This window comes from Gasterosteus aculeatus, chromosome 11, assembly GCF_964276395.1.
Source record: "Gasterosteus aculeatus chromosome 11, fGasAcu3.hap1.1, whole genome shotgun sequence".
In the NCBI taxonomy this organism is placed as follows: domain Eukaryota; kingdom Metazoa; phylum Chordata; class Actinopteri; order Perciformes; family Gasterosteidae; genus Gasterosteus; species Gasterosteus aculeatus.
This window is the reverse complement of record NC_135699.1, coordinates 690,007-703,321: the sequence shown is the minus strand read 5'-3', so window position 1 is coordinate 703,321 and position 13,315 is coordinate 690,007. Positions and strand designations below refer to the sequence as shown.

The following is a 13,315-nucleotide window of genomic DNA, read 5'->3' as shown; positions in this document are numbered from 1 at the left end:
AGGTCAATTTTTACCCGAATAAAAAAACGAAAAGTAGCTAAAACTAATAACTTGGTATTTACACTGGAAGGAAATTTTGTGGCGGACAAGATTCTTTTTGAACTTCATTAGTTTCGTCTTCCATATGTAGGTACCTACTTTTATACAAGCATAAGAAGTTTTTAAGAATCGTGACCCGTTTTCATGTGGCGTGAAGTTATTGGATTAAACTGGTTAGCAACTAGCGTCACAAAAAGTTCTCAAAATATCCATGAAATCCTCCGAATTTAAAAGTGGGCCTGCACATACTTTGCAAGAACAAGGATTTTGTGAAGGCACATAGAGAATGGATTTCTGTTCTGTTATTGGATTAAACTGGTTAGCAACTAGCGTCACAAAAAGTTCTCAAAATATCCATGAAATCCTCCGAATTTAAAAGTGGGCCTGCACATACTTTGCAAGAACAAGGATTATGTGAATGCACATAGAGAATGGATTTTGATGTTTTCCTTCAGCGGTCCAACATCCCATTCGTCCTTCCCAAATAGAGTGATGACGCCCAACGTGGGGCTCGAACCCACGACCCTGAGATTAAGAGTCTCATGCTCTACCGACTGAGCTAGCCGGGCACTCTGACGTTTCCCATCGTGGACGGACCCAACCCATTTCTTCTGAAATACTGCAATTCTCTCTGGCACTACAGCATAGTTTCTCTTGACTGTTCATTTTCGTTATTTGCTCTTATTACATGAATACGAAAGCCGATGCCAACCCATTTCTTCTGAAATACTGCAATTCTCTCTGGCACTACAGCATAGTTTCTCTTGACTGTTCATTTTCGTTATTTGCTCTTATTACATGAATAAGAAAGCCGAAAATATGAAAGGAGGGACTTAAAAAGGTCAATTTTTACCCGAATAAAAAAACGAAAGGTAGCTAAAACTAATAACTTGGTATTTACACTGGAAGGAAATTTTGTGGCGGACAAGATTCTTTTTGAACTTCATTAGTTTCGTCTTCCATATGTAGGTACCTACTTTTATACAAGCATAAGAAGTTTTTAAGAATCGTGACCCGTTTTCATGTGGCGTGAAGTTATTGGATTAAACTGGTTAGCAACTAGCGTCACAAAAAGTTCTCAAAATATCCATGAAATCCTCCGAATTTAAAAGTGGGCCTGCACATACTTTGCAAGAACAAGGATTATGTGAAGGCACATAGAGAATGGATTTCTGTTCTGTTATTGGATTAAACTGGTTAGCAACTAGCGTCACAAAAAGTTCTCAAAATATCCATGAAATCCTCCGAATTTAAAAGTGGGCCTGCACATACTTTGCAAGAACAAGGATTATGTGAATGCACATAGAGAATGGATTTTGATGTTTTCCTTCAGCAGTCCAACATCCCATTCGTCCTTTCCAAATAGAGTGATGACGCCCAACGTGGGGCTCGAACCCACGACCCTGAGATTAAGAGTCTCATGCTCTACCGACTGAGCTAGCCGGGCACTCTGATGTTTCCCATCGTGGACGGACCCAACCCATTTCTTCTGAAATACTGCAATTCTCTCTGGCACTACAGCATAGTTTCTCTTCTCTGTTCATTTCCGTTATTTGCTCTCATTACATGAATACGAAAGCGGGAAATATGAAAGGAGGGACTTAAAAAGGTCAATTTTACCCGTATAAAAAAACGAAAGGTAGCTAAAACTAATAACTTGGTATTTACACTGGAAGGAAATTTTGTGGCGGACAAGATTCTTTTTGAACTTCATTAGTTTCGTCTTCCATATGTAGGTACCTACTTTTATACCAGCATAAGAAATTTTTAAGAATCGTGACCCGTTTTCATGTGGCGTGAAGTTATTGGATTAAACTGGTTAGCCACTAGCGTCACAAAAAGTTCTCAAAATATCCATGAAATCCTCCGAATTTAAAAGTGGGCCTGCACATACTTTGCAAGAACAAGGATTATGTGAATGCACATAGAGAATGGATTTTGATGTTTTCCTTCAGCGGTCCAACATCCCATTCGTCCTTCCCAAATAGAGTGATGATGCCAAACGTGGGGCTCGAACCCACGACCCTGAGATTAAGAGTCTCATGCTCTACCGACTGAGCTAGCCGGGCACTCTGACGTTTCCCATCGTGGACGGACCCAACCCATTTCTTCTGAAATACTGCAATTCTCTCTGGCACTACAGCATAGTTTCTCTTGACTGTTCATTTTCGTTATTTGCTCTTATTACATGAATACGAAAGCCGAAAATATGAAAGGAGGGACTTAAAAAGGTCAATTTTTACCCGAATAAAAAAACGAAAGGTAGCTAAAACTAATAACTTGGTATTTACACTGGAAGGAAATTTTGTGGCGGACAAGATTCTTTTTGAACTTCATTAGTTTCGTCTTCCATATGTAGGTACCTACTTTTATACAAGCATAAGAAGTTTTTAAGAATCGTGACCCGTTTTCATGTGGCGTGAAGTTATTGGATTAAACTGGTTAGCAACTAGCGTCACAAAAAGTTCTCAAAATATCCATGAAATCCTCCGAATTTAAAAGTGGGCCTGCACATACTTTGCAAGAACAAGGATTATGTGAAGGCACATAGAGAATGGATTTCTGTTCTGTTATTGGATTAAACTGGTTAGCAACTAGCGTCACAAAAAGTTCTCAAAATATCCATGAAATCCTCCGAATTTAAAAGTGGGCCTGCACATACTTTGCAAGAACAAGGATTATGTGAATGCACATAGAGAATGGATTTTGATGTTTTCCTTCAGCGGTCCAACATCCCATTCGTCCTTCCCAAATAGAGTGATGACGCCCAACGTGGGGCTCGAACCCACGACCCTGAGATTAAGAGTCTCATGCTCTACCGACTGAGCTAGCCGGGCACTCTGACGTTTCCCATCGTGGACGGACCCAACCCATTTCTTCTGAAATACTGCAATTCTCTCTGGCACTACAGCATAGTTTCTCTTGACTGTTCATTTTCGTTATTTGCTCTTATTACATGAATACGAAAGCCGATGCCAACCCATTTCTTCTGAAATACTGCAATTCTCTCTGGCACTACAGCATAGTTTCTCTTGACTGTTCATTTTCGTTATTTGCTCTTATTACATGAATAAGAAAGCCGAAAATATGAAAGGAGGGACTTAAAAAGGTCAATTTTTACCCGAATAAAAAAACGAAAGGTAGCTAAAACTAATAACTTGGTATTTACACTGGAAGGAAATTTTGTGGCGGACAAGATTCTTTTTGAACTTCATTAGTTTCGTCTTCCATATGTAGGTACCTACTTTTATACCAGCATAAGACATTTTTAAGAATCGTGACCCGTTTTCATGTGGCGTGAAGTTATTGGATTAAACTGGTTAGCAACTAGCGTCACAAAAAGTTCTCAAAATATCCATGAAACCCTCCGAATTTAAAAGTGGGCCTGCACATACTTTGCAAGAACAAGGATTATGTGAAGGCACATAGAGAATGGATTTCTGTTCTGTTATTGGATTAAACTGGTTAGCAACTAGCGTCACAAAAAGTTCTCAAAATATCCATGAAATCCTCCGAATTTAAAAGTGGGCCTGCACATACTTTGCAAGAACAAGGATTATGTGAATGCACATAGAGAATGGATTTTGATGTTTTCCTTCAGCAGTCCAACATCCCATTCGTCCTTTCCAAATAGAGTGATGACGCCCAACGTGGGGCTCGAACCCACGACCCTGAGATTAAGAGTCTCATGCTCTACCGACTGAGCTAGCCGGGCACTCTGATGTTTCCCATCGTGGACGGACCCAACCCATTTCTTCTGAAATACTGCAATTCTCTCTGGCACTACAGCATAGTTTCTCTTCTCTGTTCATTTCCGTTATTTGCTCTCATTACATGAATACGAAAGCGGGAAATATGAAAGGAGGGACTTAAAAAGGTCAATTTTACCCGTATAAAAAAACGAAAGGTAGCTAAAACTAATAACTTGGTATTTACACTGGAAGGAAATTTTGTGGCGGACAAGATTCTTTTTGAACTTCATTAGTTTCGTCTTCCATATGTAGGTACCTACTTTTATACCAGCATAAGAAATTTTTAAGAATCGTGACCCGTTTTCATGTGGCGTGAAGTTATTGGATTAAACTGGTTAGCAACTAGCGTCACAAAAAGTTCTCAAAATATCCATGAAATCCTCCGAATTTAAAAGTGGGCCTGCACATACTTTGCAAGAACAAGGATTATGTGAATGCACATAGAGAATGGATTTTGATGTTTTCCTTCAGCGGTCCAACATCCCATTCGTCCTTCCCAAATAGAGTGATGACGCCCAACGTGGGGCTCGAACCCACGACCCTGAGATTAAGAGTCTCATGCTCTACCGACTGAGCTAGCCGGGCACTCTGACGTTTCCCATCGTGGACGGACCCAACCCATTTCTTCTGAAATACTGCAATTCTCTCTGGCACTACAGCATAGTTTCTCTTGACTGTTCATTTTCGTTATTTGCTCTTATTACATGAATACGAAAGCCGAAAATATGAAAGGAGGGACTTAAAAAGGTCAATTTTTACCCGAATAAAAAAACGAAAGGTAGCTAAAACTAATAACTTGGTATTTACACTGGAAGGAAATTTTGTGGCGGACAAGATTCTTTTTGAACTTCATTAGTTTCGTCTTCCATATGTAGGTACCTACTTTTATACAAGCATAAGAAGTTTTTAAGAATCGTGACCCGTTTTCATGTGGCGTGAAGTTATTGGATTAAACTGGTTAGCAACTAGCGTCACAAAAAGTTCTCAAAATATCCATGAAATCCTCCGAATTTAAAAGTGGGCCTGCACATACTTTGCAAGAACAAGGATTATGTGAAGGCACATAGAGAATGGATTTCTGTTCTGTTATTGGATTAAACTGGTTAGCAACTAGCGTCACAAAAAGTTCTCAAAATATCCATGAAATCCTCCGAATTTAAAAGTGGGCCTGCACATACTTTGCAAGAACAAGGATTATGTGAATGCACATAGAGAATGGATTTTGATGTTTTCCTTCAGCGGTCCAACATCCCATTCGTCCTTCCCAAATAGAGTGATGACGCCCAACGTGGGGCTCGAACCCACGACCCTGAGATTAAGAGTCTCATGCTCTACCGACTGAGCTAGCCGGGCACTCTGACGTTTCCCATCGTGGACGGACCCAACCCATTTCTTCTGAAATACTGCAATTCTCTCTGGCACTACAGCATAGTTTCTCTTGACTGTTCATTTTCGTTATTTGCTCTTATTACATGAATACGAAAGCCGATGCCAACCCATTTCTTCTGAAATACTGCAATTCTCTCTGGCACTACAGCATAGTTTCTCTTGACTGTTCATTTTCGTTATTTGCTCTTATTACATGAATAAGAAAGCCGAAAATATGAAAGGAGGGACTTAAAAAGGTCAATTTTTACCCGAATAAAAAAACGAAAGGTAGCTAAAACTAATAACTTGGTATTTACACTGGAAGGAAATTTTGTGGCGGACAAGATTCTTTTTGAACTTCATTAGTTTCGTCTTCCATATGTAGGTACCTACTTTTATACAAGCATAAGAAGTTTTTAAGAATCGTGACCCGTTTTCATGTGGCGTGAAGTTATTGGATTAAACTGGTTAGCAACTAGCGTCACAAAAAGTTCTCAAAATATCCATGAAATCCTCCGAATTTAAAAGTGGGCCTGCACATACTTTGCAAGAACAAGGATTATGTGAAGGCACATAGAGAATGGATTTCTGTTCTGTTATTGGATTAAACTGGTTAGCAACTAGCGTCACAAAAAGTTCTCAAAATATCCATGAAATCCTCCGAATTTAAAAGTGGGCCTGCACATACTTTGCAAGAACAAGGATCATGTGAAGGCACATAGAGAATGGATTTTGATGTTTTCCTTCAGCAGTCCAACATCCCATTCGTCCTTTCCAAATAGAGTGATGACGCCCAACGTGGGGCTCGAATCCACGACCCTGAGATTAAGAGTCTCATGCTCTACCGACTGAGCTAGCCGGGCACTCTGACGTTTCCCATCGTGGACGGACCCAACCCATTTCTTCTGAAATACTGCAATTCTCTCTGGCACTACAGCATAGTTTCTCTTGACTGTTCATTTTCGTTATTTGCTCTTATTACATGAATACGAAAGCCGATGCCAACCCATTTCTTCTGAAATACTGCAATTCTCTCTGGCACTACAGCATAGTTTCTCTTGACTGTTCATTTTCGTTATTTGCTCTTATTACATGAATAAGAAAGCCGAAAATATGAAAGGAGGGACTTAAAAAGGTCAATTTTTACCCGAATAAAAAAACGAAAGGTAGCTAAAACTAATAACTTGGTATTTACACTGGAAGGAAATTTTGTGGCGGACAAGATTCTTTTTGAACTTCATTAGTTTCGTCTTCCATATGTAGGTACCTACTTTTATACAAGCATAAGAAGTTTTTAAGAATCGTGACCCGTTTTCATGTGGCGTGAAGTTATTGGATTAAACTGGTTAGCAACTAGCGTCACAAAAAGTTCTCAAAATATCCATGAAATCCTCCGAATTTAAAAGTGGGCCTGCACATACTTTGCAAGAACAAGGATTATGTGAAGGCACATAGAGAATGGATTTCTGTTCTGTTATTGGATTAAACTGGTTAGCAACTAGCGTCACAAAAAGTTCTCAAAATATCCATGAAATCCTCCGAATTTAAAAGTGGGCCTGCACATACTTTGCAAGAACAAGGATCATGTGAAGGCACATAGAGAATGGATTTTGATGTTTTCCTTCAGCAGTCCAACATCCCATTCGTCCTTTCCAAATAGAGTGATGACGCCCAACGTGGGGCTCGAATCCACGACCCTGAGATTAAGAGTCTCATGCTCTACCGACTGAGCTAGCCGGGCACTCTGACGTGTCCCATCGTGGACGGACCCAACCCATTTCTTCTGAAATACTGCAATTCTCTCTGGCACTACAGCATAGTTTCTCTTGACTGTTCATTTCCGTTATTTGCTCTTATTACATGAATAAGAAAGCCGAAAATATGAAAGGAGGGACTTAAAAAGGTCAATTTTACCCGAATAAAAAAACGAAAGGTAGCTAAAACTAATAACTTGGTATTTACACTGGAAGGAAATTTTGTGGCGGACAAGATTCTTTTTGAACTTCATTAGTTTCGTCTTCCATATGTAGGTACCTACTTTTATACCAGCATAAGAAATTTTTAAGAATCGTGACCCGTTTTCATGTGGCGTGAAGTTATTGGATTAAACTGGTTAGCAACTAGCGTCACAAAAAGTTCTCAAAATATCCATGAAATCCTCCGAATTTAAAAGTGGGCCTGCACATACTTTGCAAGAACAAGGATTATGTGAAGGGACATAGAGAATGGATTTTGATGTTTTCCTTCAGCAGTCCAACATCCCATTCGTCCTTTCCAAATAGAGTGATGACGCCCAACGTGGGGCTCGAACCCACGACCCTGAGATTAAGAGTCTCATGCTCTACCGACTGAGCTAGCCGGGCACTCTGACGTGTCCCATCGTGGACGGACCCAACCCATTTCTTCTGAAATACTGCAATTCTCTCTGGCACTACAGCATAGTTTCTCTTGACTGTTCATTTTCGTTATTTGCTCTTATTACATGAATACGAAAGCCGATGCCAACCCATTTCTTCTGAAATACTGCATCTCTCTCTGGCACTACAGCATAGTTTCTCTTCACTGTTCATTTCCGTTATTTGCTCTTATTACATGAATACGAAAGCCGGAAATATGAAAGGAGGGACTTAAAAAGGTCAATTTTACCCGAATAAAAAAACGAAAGGTAGCTAAAACTAATAACTTGGTATTTACACTGGAAGGAAATTTTGTGGCGGACAAGATTCTTTTTGAACTTCATTAGTTTCGTCTTCCATATGTAGGTACCTACTTTTATACCAGCATAAGAAATTTTTAAGAATCGTGACCCGTTTTCATGTGGCGTGAAGTTATTGGATTAAACTGGTTAGCAACTAGCGTCACAAAAAGTTCTCAAAATATCCATGAAATCCTCCGAATTTAAAAGTGGGCCTGCACATACTTTGCAAGAACAAGGATTATGTGAAGGCACATAGAGAATGGATTTTGATGTTTTCCTTCAGCAGTCCAACATCCCATTCGTCCTTTCCAAATAGAGTGATGACGCCCAACGTGGGGCTCGAACCCACGACCCTGAGATTAAGAGTCTCATGCTCTACCGACTGAGCTAGCCGGGCACTCTGACGTTTCCCATCGTGGACGGACCCAACCCATTTCTTCTGAAATACTGCAATTCTCTCTGGCACTACAGCATAGTTTCTCTTGACTGTTCATTTTCGTTATTTGCTCTTATTACATGAATACGAAAGCCGATGCCAACCCATTTCTTCTGAAATACTGCAATTCTCTCTGGCACTACAGCATAGTTTCTCTTCACTGTTCATTTCCGTTATTTGCTCTTATTACATGAATAAGAAAGCCGAAAATATGAAAGGAGGGACTTAAAAAGGTCAATTTTACCCGAAAAAAAAAATGAAAGGTAGCTAAAACTAATAACTTGGTATTTACACTGGAAGGAAATTTTGTGGCGGACAAGATTCTTTTTGAACTTCATTAGTTTCGTCTTCCATATGTAGGTACCTACTTTTATACCAGCATAAGAAGGGTTTAAGAGTCGTGACCCGTTTTCATGTGGCGTGAAGTTATTGGATTAAACTGGTTAGCAACTAGCGTCACAAAAAGTTCTCAAAATATCCATGAAACCCTCCGAATTTCAAAGTGGGCCTGCACATACTTTGCAAGAACAAGGATTGTGTGAAGGCACATAGAGAATGGATTTTGATGTTTTCCTTGAGCAGTCCAACATCCCTTTCCTGCCTTCCAAATAGAGTATTGACGCCCAACGTGGGGCTAGAACCCACTACTCTGACATGTCCCATTGTGGACGGACCCAACCCATTTCTTCTGAAATACTGCAATTCTCTCTGGCACTACAGCATAGTTTCTCTTGACTGTTCATTTTCGTTATTTGCTCTTATTACATGAATACGAAAGCCGATGCCAACCCATTTCTTCTGAAATACTGCATCTCTCTCTGGCACTACAGCATAGTTTCTCTTCACTGTTCATTTCCGTTATTTGCTCTTATTACATGAATACGAAAGCCGGAAATATGAAAGGAGGGACTTAAAAAGGTCAATTTTACCCGAATAAAAAAACGAAAGGTAGCTAAAACTAATAACTTGGTATTTACACTGGAAGGAAATTTTGTGGCGGACAAGATTCTTTTTGAACTTCATTAGTTTCGTCTTCCATATGTAGGTACCTACTTTTATACCAGCATAAGAAATTTTTAAGAATCGTGACCCGTTTTCATGTGGCGTGAAGTTATTGGATTAAACTGGTTAGCAACTAGCGTCACAAAAAGTTCTCAAAATATCCATGAAATCCTCCGAATTTAAAAGTGGGCCTGCACATACTTTGCAAGAACAAGGATTATGTGAAGGCACATAGAGAATGGATTTTGATGTTTTCCTTCAGCAGTCCAACATCCCATTCGTCCTTTCCAAATAGAGTGATGACGCCCAACGTGGGGCTCGAACCCACGACCCTGAGATTAAGAGTCTCATGCTCTACCGACTGAGCTAGCCGGGCACTCTGACGTTTCCCATCGTGGACGGACCCAACCCATTTCTTCTGAAATACTGCAATTCTCTCTGGCACTACAGCATAGTTTCTCTTGACTGTTCATTTTCGTTATTTGCTCTTATTACATGAATACGAAAGCCGATGCCAACCCATTTCTTCTGAAATACTGCAATTCTCTCTGGCACTACAGCATAGTTTCTCTTGACTGTTCATTTTCGTTATTTGCTCTTATTACATGAATACGAAAGCCGATGCCAACCCATTTCTTCTGAAATACTGCAATTCTCTCTGGCACCACAGCATAGTTTCTCTTCTCTGTTCATTTCCGTTATTTGCTCTCATTACATGAATACGAAAGCGGGAAATATGAAAGGAGGGACTTAAAAAGGTCAATTTTACCCGTATAAAAAAACGAAAGGTAGCTAAAACTAATAACTTGGTATTTACACTGGAAGGAAATTTTGTGGCGGACAAGATTCTTTTTGAACTTCATTAGTTTCGTCTTCCATATGTAGGTACCTACTTTTATACAAGCATAAGAAGTTTTTAAGAATCGTGACCCGTTTTCATGTGGCGTGAAGTTATTGGATTAAACTGGTTAGCAACTAGCGTCACAAAAAGTTCTCAAAATATCCATGAAACCCTCCGAATTTAAAAGTGGGCCTGCACATACTTTGCAAGAACAAGGATTATGTGAAGGCACATAGAGAATGGATTTCTGTTCTGTTATTGGATTAAACTGGTTAGCAACTAGCGTCACAAAAAGTTCTCAAAATATCCATGAAATCCTCCGAATTTAAAAGTGGGCCTGCACATACTTTGCAAGAACAAGGATCATGTGAAGGCACATAGAGAATGGATTTTGATGTTTTCCTTCAGCGGTCCAACATCCCATTCGTCCTTCCCAAATAGAGTGATGACGCCCAACGTGGGGCTCGAACCCACGACCCTGAGATTAAGAGTCTCATGCTCTACCGACTGAGCTAGCCGGGCACTCTGACGTTTCCCATCGTGGACGGACCCAACCCATTTCTTCTGAAATACTGCAATTCTCTCTGGCACTACAGCATAGTTTCTCTTGACTGTTCATTTTCGTTATTTGCTCTTATTACATGAATACGAAAGCCGATGCCAACCCATTTCTTCTGAAATACTGCAATTCTCTCTGGCACTACAGCATAGTTTCTCTTGACTGTTCATTTTCGTTATTTGCTCTTATTACATGAATAAGAAAGCCGAAAATATGAAAGGAGGGACTTAAAAAGGTCAATTTTTACCCGAATAAAAAAACGAAAGGTAGCTAAAACTAATAACTTGGTATTTACACTGGAAGGAAATTTTGTGGCGGACAAGATTCTTTTTGAACTTCATTAGTTTCGTCTTCCATATGTAGGTACCTACTTTTATACAAGCATAAGAAGTTTTTAAGAATCGTGACCCGTTTTCATGTGGCGTGAAGTTATTGGATTAAACTGGTTAGCAACTAGCGTCACAAAAAGTTCTCAAAATATCCATGAAATCCTCCGAATTTAAAAGTGGGCCTGCACATACTTTGCAAGAACAAGGATTATGTGAATGCACATAGAGAATGGATTTTGATGTTTTCCTTCAGCGGTCCAACATCCCATTCGTCCTTCCCAAATAGAGTGATGACGCCCAACGTGGGGCTCGAACCCACGACCCTGAGATTAAGAGTCTCATGCTCTACCGACTGAGCTAGCCGGGCACTCTGACGTTTCCCATCGTGGACGGACCCAACCCATTTCTTCTGAAATACTGCAATTCTCTCTGGCACTACAGCATAGTTTCTCTTGACTGTTCATTTTCGTTATTTGCTCTTATTACATGAATACGAAAGCCGATGCCAACCCATTTCTTCTGAAATACTGCAATTCTCTCTGGCACTACAGCATAGTTTCTCTTGACTGTTCATTTTCGTTATTTGCTCTTATTACATGAATAAGAAAGCCGAAAATATGAAAGGAGGGACTTAAAAAGGTCAATTTTTACCCGAATAAAAAAACGAAAGGTAGCTAAAACTAATAACTTGGTATTTACACTGGAAGGAAATTTTGTGGCGGACAAGATTCTTTTTGAACTTCATTAGTTTCGTCTTCCATATGTAGGTACCTACTTTTATACAAGCATAAGAAGTTTTTAAGAATCGTGACCCGTTTTCATGTGGCGTGAAGTTATTGGATTAAACTGGTTAGCAACTAGCGTCACAAAAAGTTCTCAAAATATCCATGAAACCCTCCGAATTTAAAAGTGGGCCTGCACATACTTTGCAAGAACAAGGATTATGTGAAGGCACATAGAGAATGGATTTTGATGTTTTCCTTCAGCAGTCCAACATCCCATTCGTCCTTTCCAAATAGAGTGATGACGCCCAACGTGGGGCTCGAACCCACGACCCTGAGATTAAGAGTCTCATGCTCTACCGACTGAGCTAGCCGGGCACTCTGACGTTTCCCATCGTGGACGGACCCAACCCATTTCTTCTGAAATACTGCAATTCTCTCTGGCACTACAGCATAGTTTCTCTTGACTGTTCATTTTCGTTATTTGCTCTTATTACATGAATACGAAAGCCGATGCCAACCCATTTCTTCTGAAATACTGCAATTCTCTCTGGCACTACAGCATAGTTTCTCTTGACTGTTCATTTTCGTTATTTGCTCTTATTACATGAATAAGAAAGCCGAAAATATGAAAGGAGGGACTTAAAAAGGTCAATTTTTACCCGAATAAAAAAACGAAAGGTAGCTAAAATAATAACTTGGTATTTACACTGGAAGGAAATTTTGTGGCGGACAAGATTCTTTTTGAACTTCATTAGTTTCGTCTTCCATATGTAGGTACCTACTTTTATACAAGCATAAGAAGTTTTTAAGAATCGTGACCCGTTTTCATGTGGCGTGAAGTTATTGGATTAAACTGGTTAGCAACTAGCGTCACAAAAAGTTCTCAAAATATCCATGAAACCCTCCGAATTTAAAAGTGGGCCTGCACATACTTTGCAAGAACAAGGATTATGTGAAGGCACATAGAGAATGGATTTCTGTTCTGTTATTGGATTAAACTGGTTAGCAACTAGCGTCACAAAAAGTTCTCAAAATATCCATGAAATCCTCCGAATTTAAAAGTGGGCCTGCACATACTTTGCAAGAACAAGGATTATGTAAAGGCACATAGAGAATGGATTTTGATGTTTTCCTTCAGCAGTCCAACATCCCATTCGTCCTTTCCAAATAGAGTGATGACGCCCAACGTGGGGCTCGAACCCACGACCCTGAGATTAAGAGTCTCATGCTCTACCGACTGAGCTAGCCGGGCACTCTGACGTTTCCCATCGTGGACGGACCCAACCCATTTCTTCTGAAATACTGCAATTCTCTCTGGCACTACAGCATAGTTTCTCTTGACTGTTCATTTTCGTTATTTGCTCTTATTACATGAATACGAAAGCCGATGCCAACCCATTTCTTCTGAAATACTGCAATTCTCTCTGGCACCACAGCATAGTTTCCCTTGACTGTTCATTTTCGTTATTTGCTCTTATTACATGAATAAGAAAGCCGAAAATATGAAAGGAGGGACTTAAAAAGGTCAATTTTTACCCGAATAAAAAAACGAAAGGTAGCTAAAAC

The 13,315-nt window shown here is 39.9% G+C and overlaps 16 non-coding genes across 16 annotated transcripts; all 16 read right to left on the bottom strand.

Annotated features, from left to right (window-relative positions):
* Positions 1–535: 535 nt before the first annotated feature.
* On the bottom strand, positions 536–608 carry trnak-cuu (transfer RNA lysine (anticodon CUU)). The gene has a single exon. It is a non-coding gene; the product is annotated as a tRNA-Lys (tRNA).
* An 805-nt stretch (positions 609–1,413) lies between these two features.
* Positions 1,414–1,486, bottom strand: trnak-cuu (transfer RNA lysine (anticodon CUU)). The gene has a single exon. It is a non-coding gene; the product is annotated as a tRNA-Lys (tRNA).
* A 549-nt stretch (positions 1,487–2,035) lies between these two features.
* Positions 2,036–2,108, bottom strand: trnak-cuu (transfer RNA lysine (anticodon CUU)). The gene has a single exon. It is a non-coding gene; the product is annotated as a tRNA-Lys (tRNA).
* A 695-nt stretch (positions 2,109–2,803) lies between these two features.
* On the bottom strand, positions 2,804–2,876 carry trnak-cuu (transfer RNA lysine (anticodon CUU)). The gene has a single exon. It is a non-coding gene; the product is annotated as a tRNA-Lys (tRNA).
* Positions 2,877–3,681: 805 nt separating this feature from the next.
* trnak-cuu (transfer RNA lysine (anticodon CUU)) lies at positions 3,682–3,754 on the bottom strand. Its single transcript has one exon. It is a non-coding gene; the product is annotated as a tRNA-Lys (tRNA).
* Positions 3,755–4,303: 549 nt separating this feature from the next.
* Positions 4,304–4,376, bottom strand: trnak-cuu (transfer RNA lysine (anticodon CUU)). Its single transcript has one exon. It is a non-coding gene; the product is annotated as a tRNA-Lys (tRNA).
* A 695-nt stretch (positions 4,377–5,071) lies between these two features.
* Positions 5,072–5,144, bottom strand: trnak-cuu (transfer RNA lysine (anticodon CUU)). The gene has a single exon. It is a non-coding gene; the product is annotated as a tRNA-Lys (tRNA).
* An 805-nt stretch (positions 5,145–5,949) lies between these two features.
* On the bottom strand, positions 5,950–6,022 carry trnak-cuu (transfer RNA lysine (anticodon CUU)). The gene has a single exon. It is a non-coding gene; the product is annotated as a tRNA-Lys (tRNA).
* An 805-nt stretch (positions 6,023–6,827) lies between these two features.
* On the bottom strand, positions 6,828–6,900 carry trnak-cuu (transfer RNA lysine (anticodon CUU)). The gene has a single exon. It is a non-coding gene; the product is annotated as a tRNA-Lys (tRNA).
* A 549-nt stretch (positions 6,901–7,449) lies between these two features.
* Positions 7,450–7,522, bottom strand: trnak-cuu (transfer RNA lysine (anticodon CUU)). The gene has a single exon. It is a non-coding gene; the product is annotated as a tRNA-Lys (tRNA).
* Positions 7,523–8,181: 659 nt separating this feature from the next.
* trnak-cuu (transfer RNA lysine (anticodon CUU)) lies at positions 8,182–8,254 on the bottom strand. The gene has a single exon. It is a non-coding gene; the product is annotated as a tRNA-Lys (tRNA).
* A 1,344-nt stretch (positions 8,255–9,598) lies between these two features.
* Positions 9,599–9,671, bottom strand: trnak-cuu (transfer RNA lysine (anticodon CUU)). Its single transcript has one exon. It is a non-coding gene; the product is annotated as a tRNA-Lys (tRNA).
* Positions 9,672–10,585: 914 nt separating this feature from the next.
* On the bottom strand, positions 10,586–10,658 carry trnak-cuu (transfer RNA lysine (anticodon CUU)). Its single transcript has one exon. It is a non-coding gene; the product is annotated as a tRNA-Lys (tRNA).
* A 660-nt stretch (positions 10,659–11,318) lies between these two features.
* Positions 11,319–11,391, bottom strand: trnak-cuu (transfer RNA lysine (anticodon CUU)). Its single transcript has one exon. It is a non-coding gene; the product is annotated as a tRNA-Lys (tRNA).
* A 660-nt stretch (positions 11,392–12,051) lies between these two features.
* trnak-cuu (transfer RNA lysine (anticodon CUU)) lies at positions 12,052–12,124 on the bottom strand. The gene has a single exon. It is a non-coding gene; the product is annotated as a tRNA-Lys (tRNA).
* Positions 12,125–12,928: 804 nt separating this feature from the next.
* trnak-cuu (transfer RNA lysine (anticodon CUU)) lies at positions 12,929–13,001 on the bottom strand. Its single transcript has one exon. It is a non-coding gene; the product is annotated as a tRNA-Lys (tRNA).
* Between the last annotated feature and the right edge of the window lie 314 nt (positions 13,002–13,315).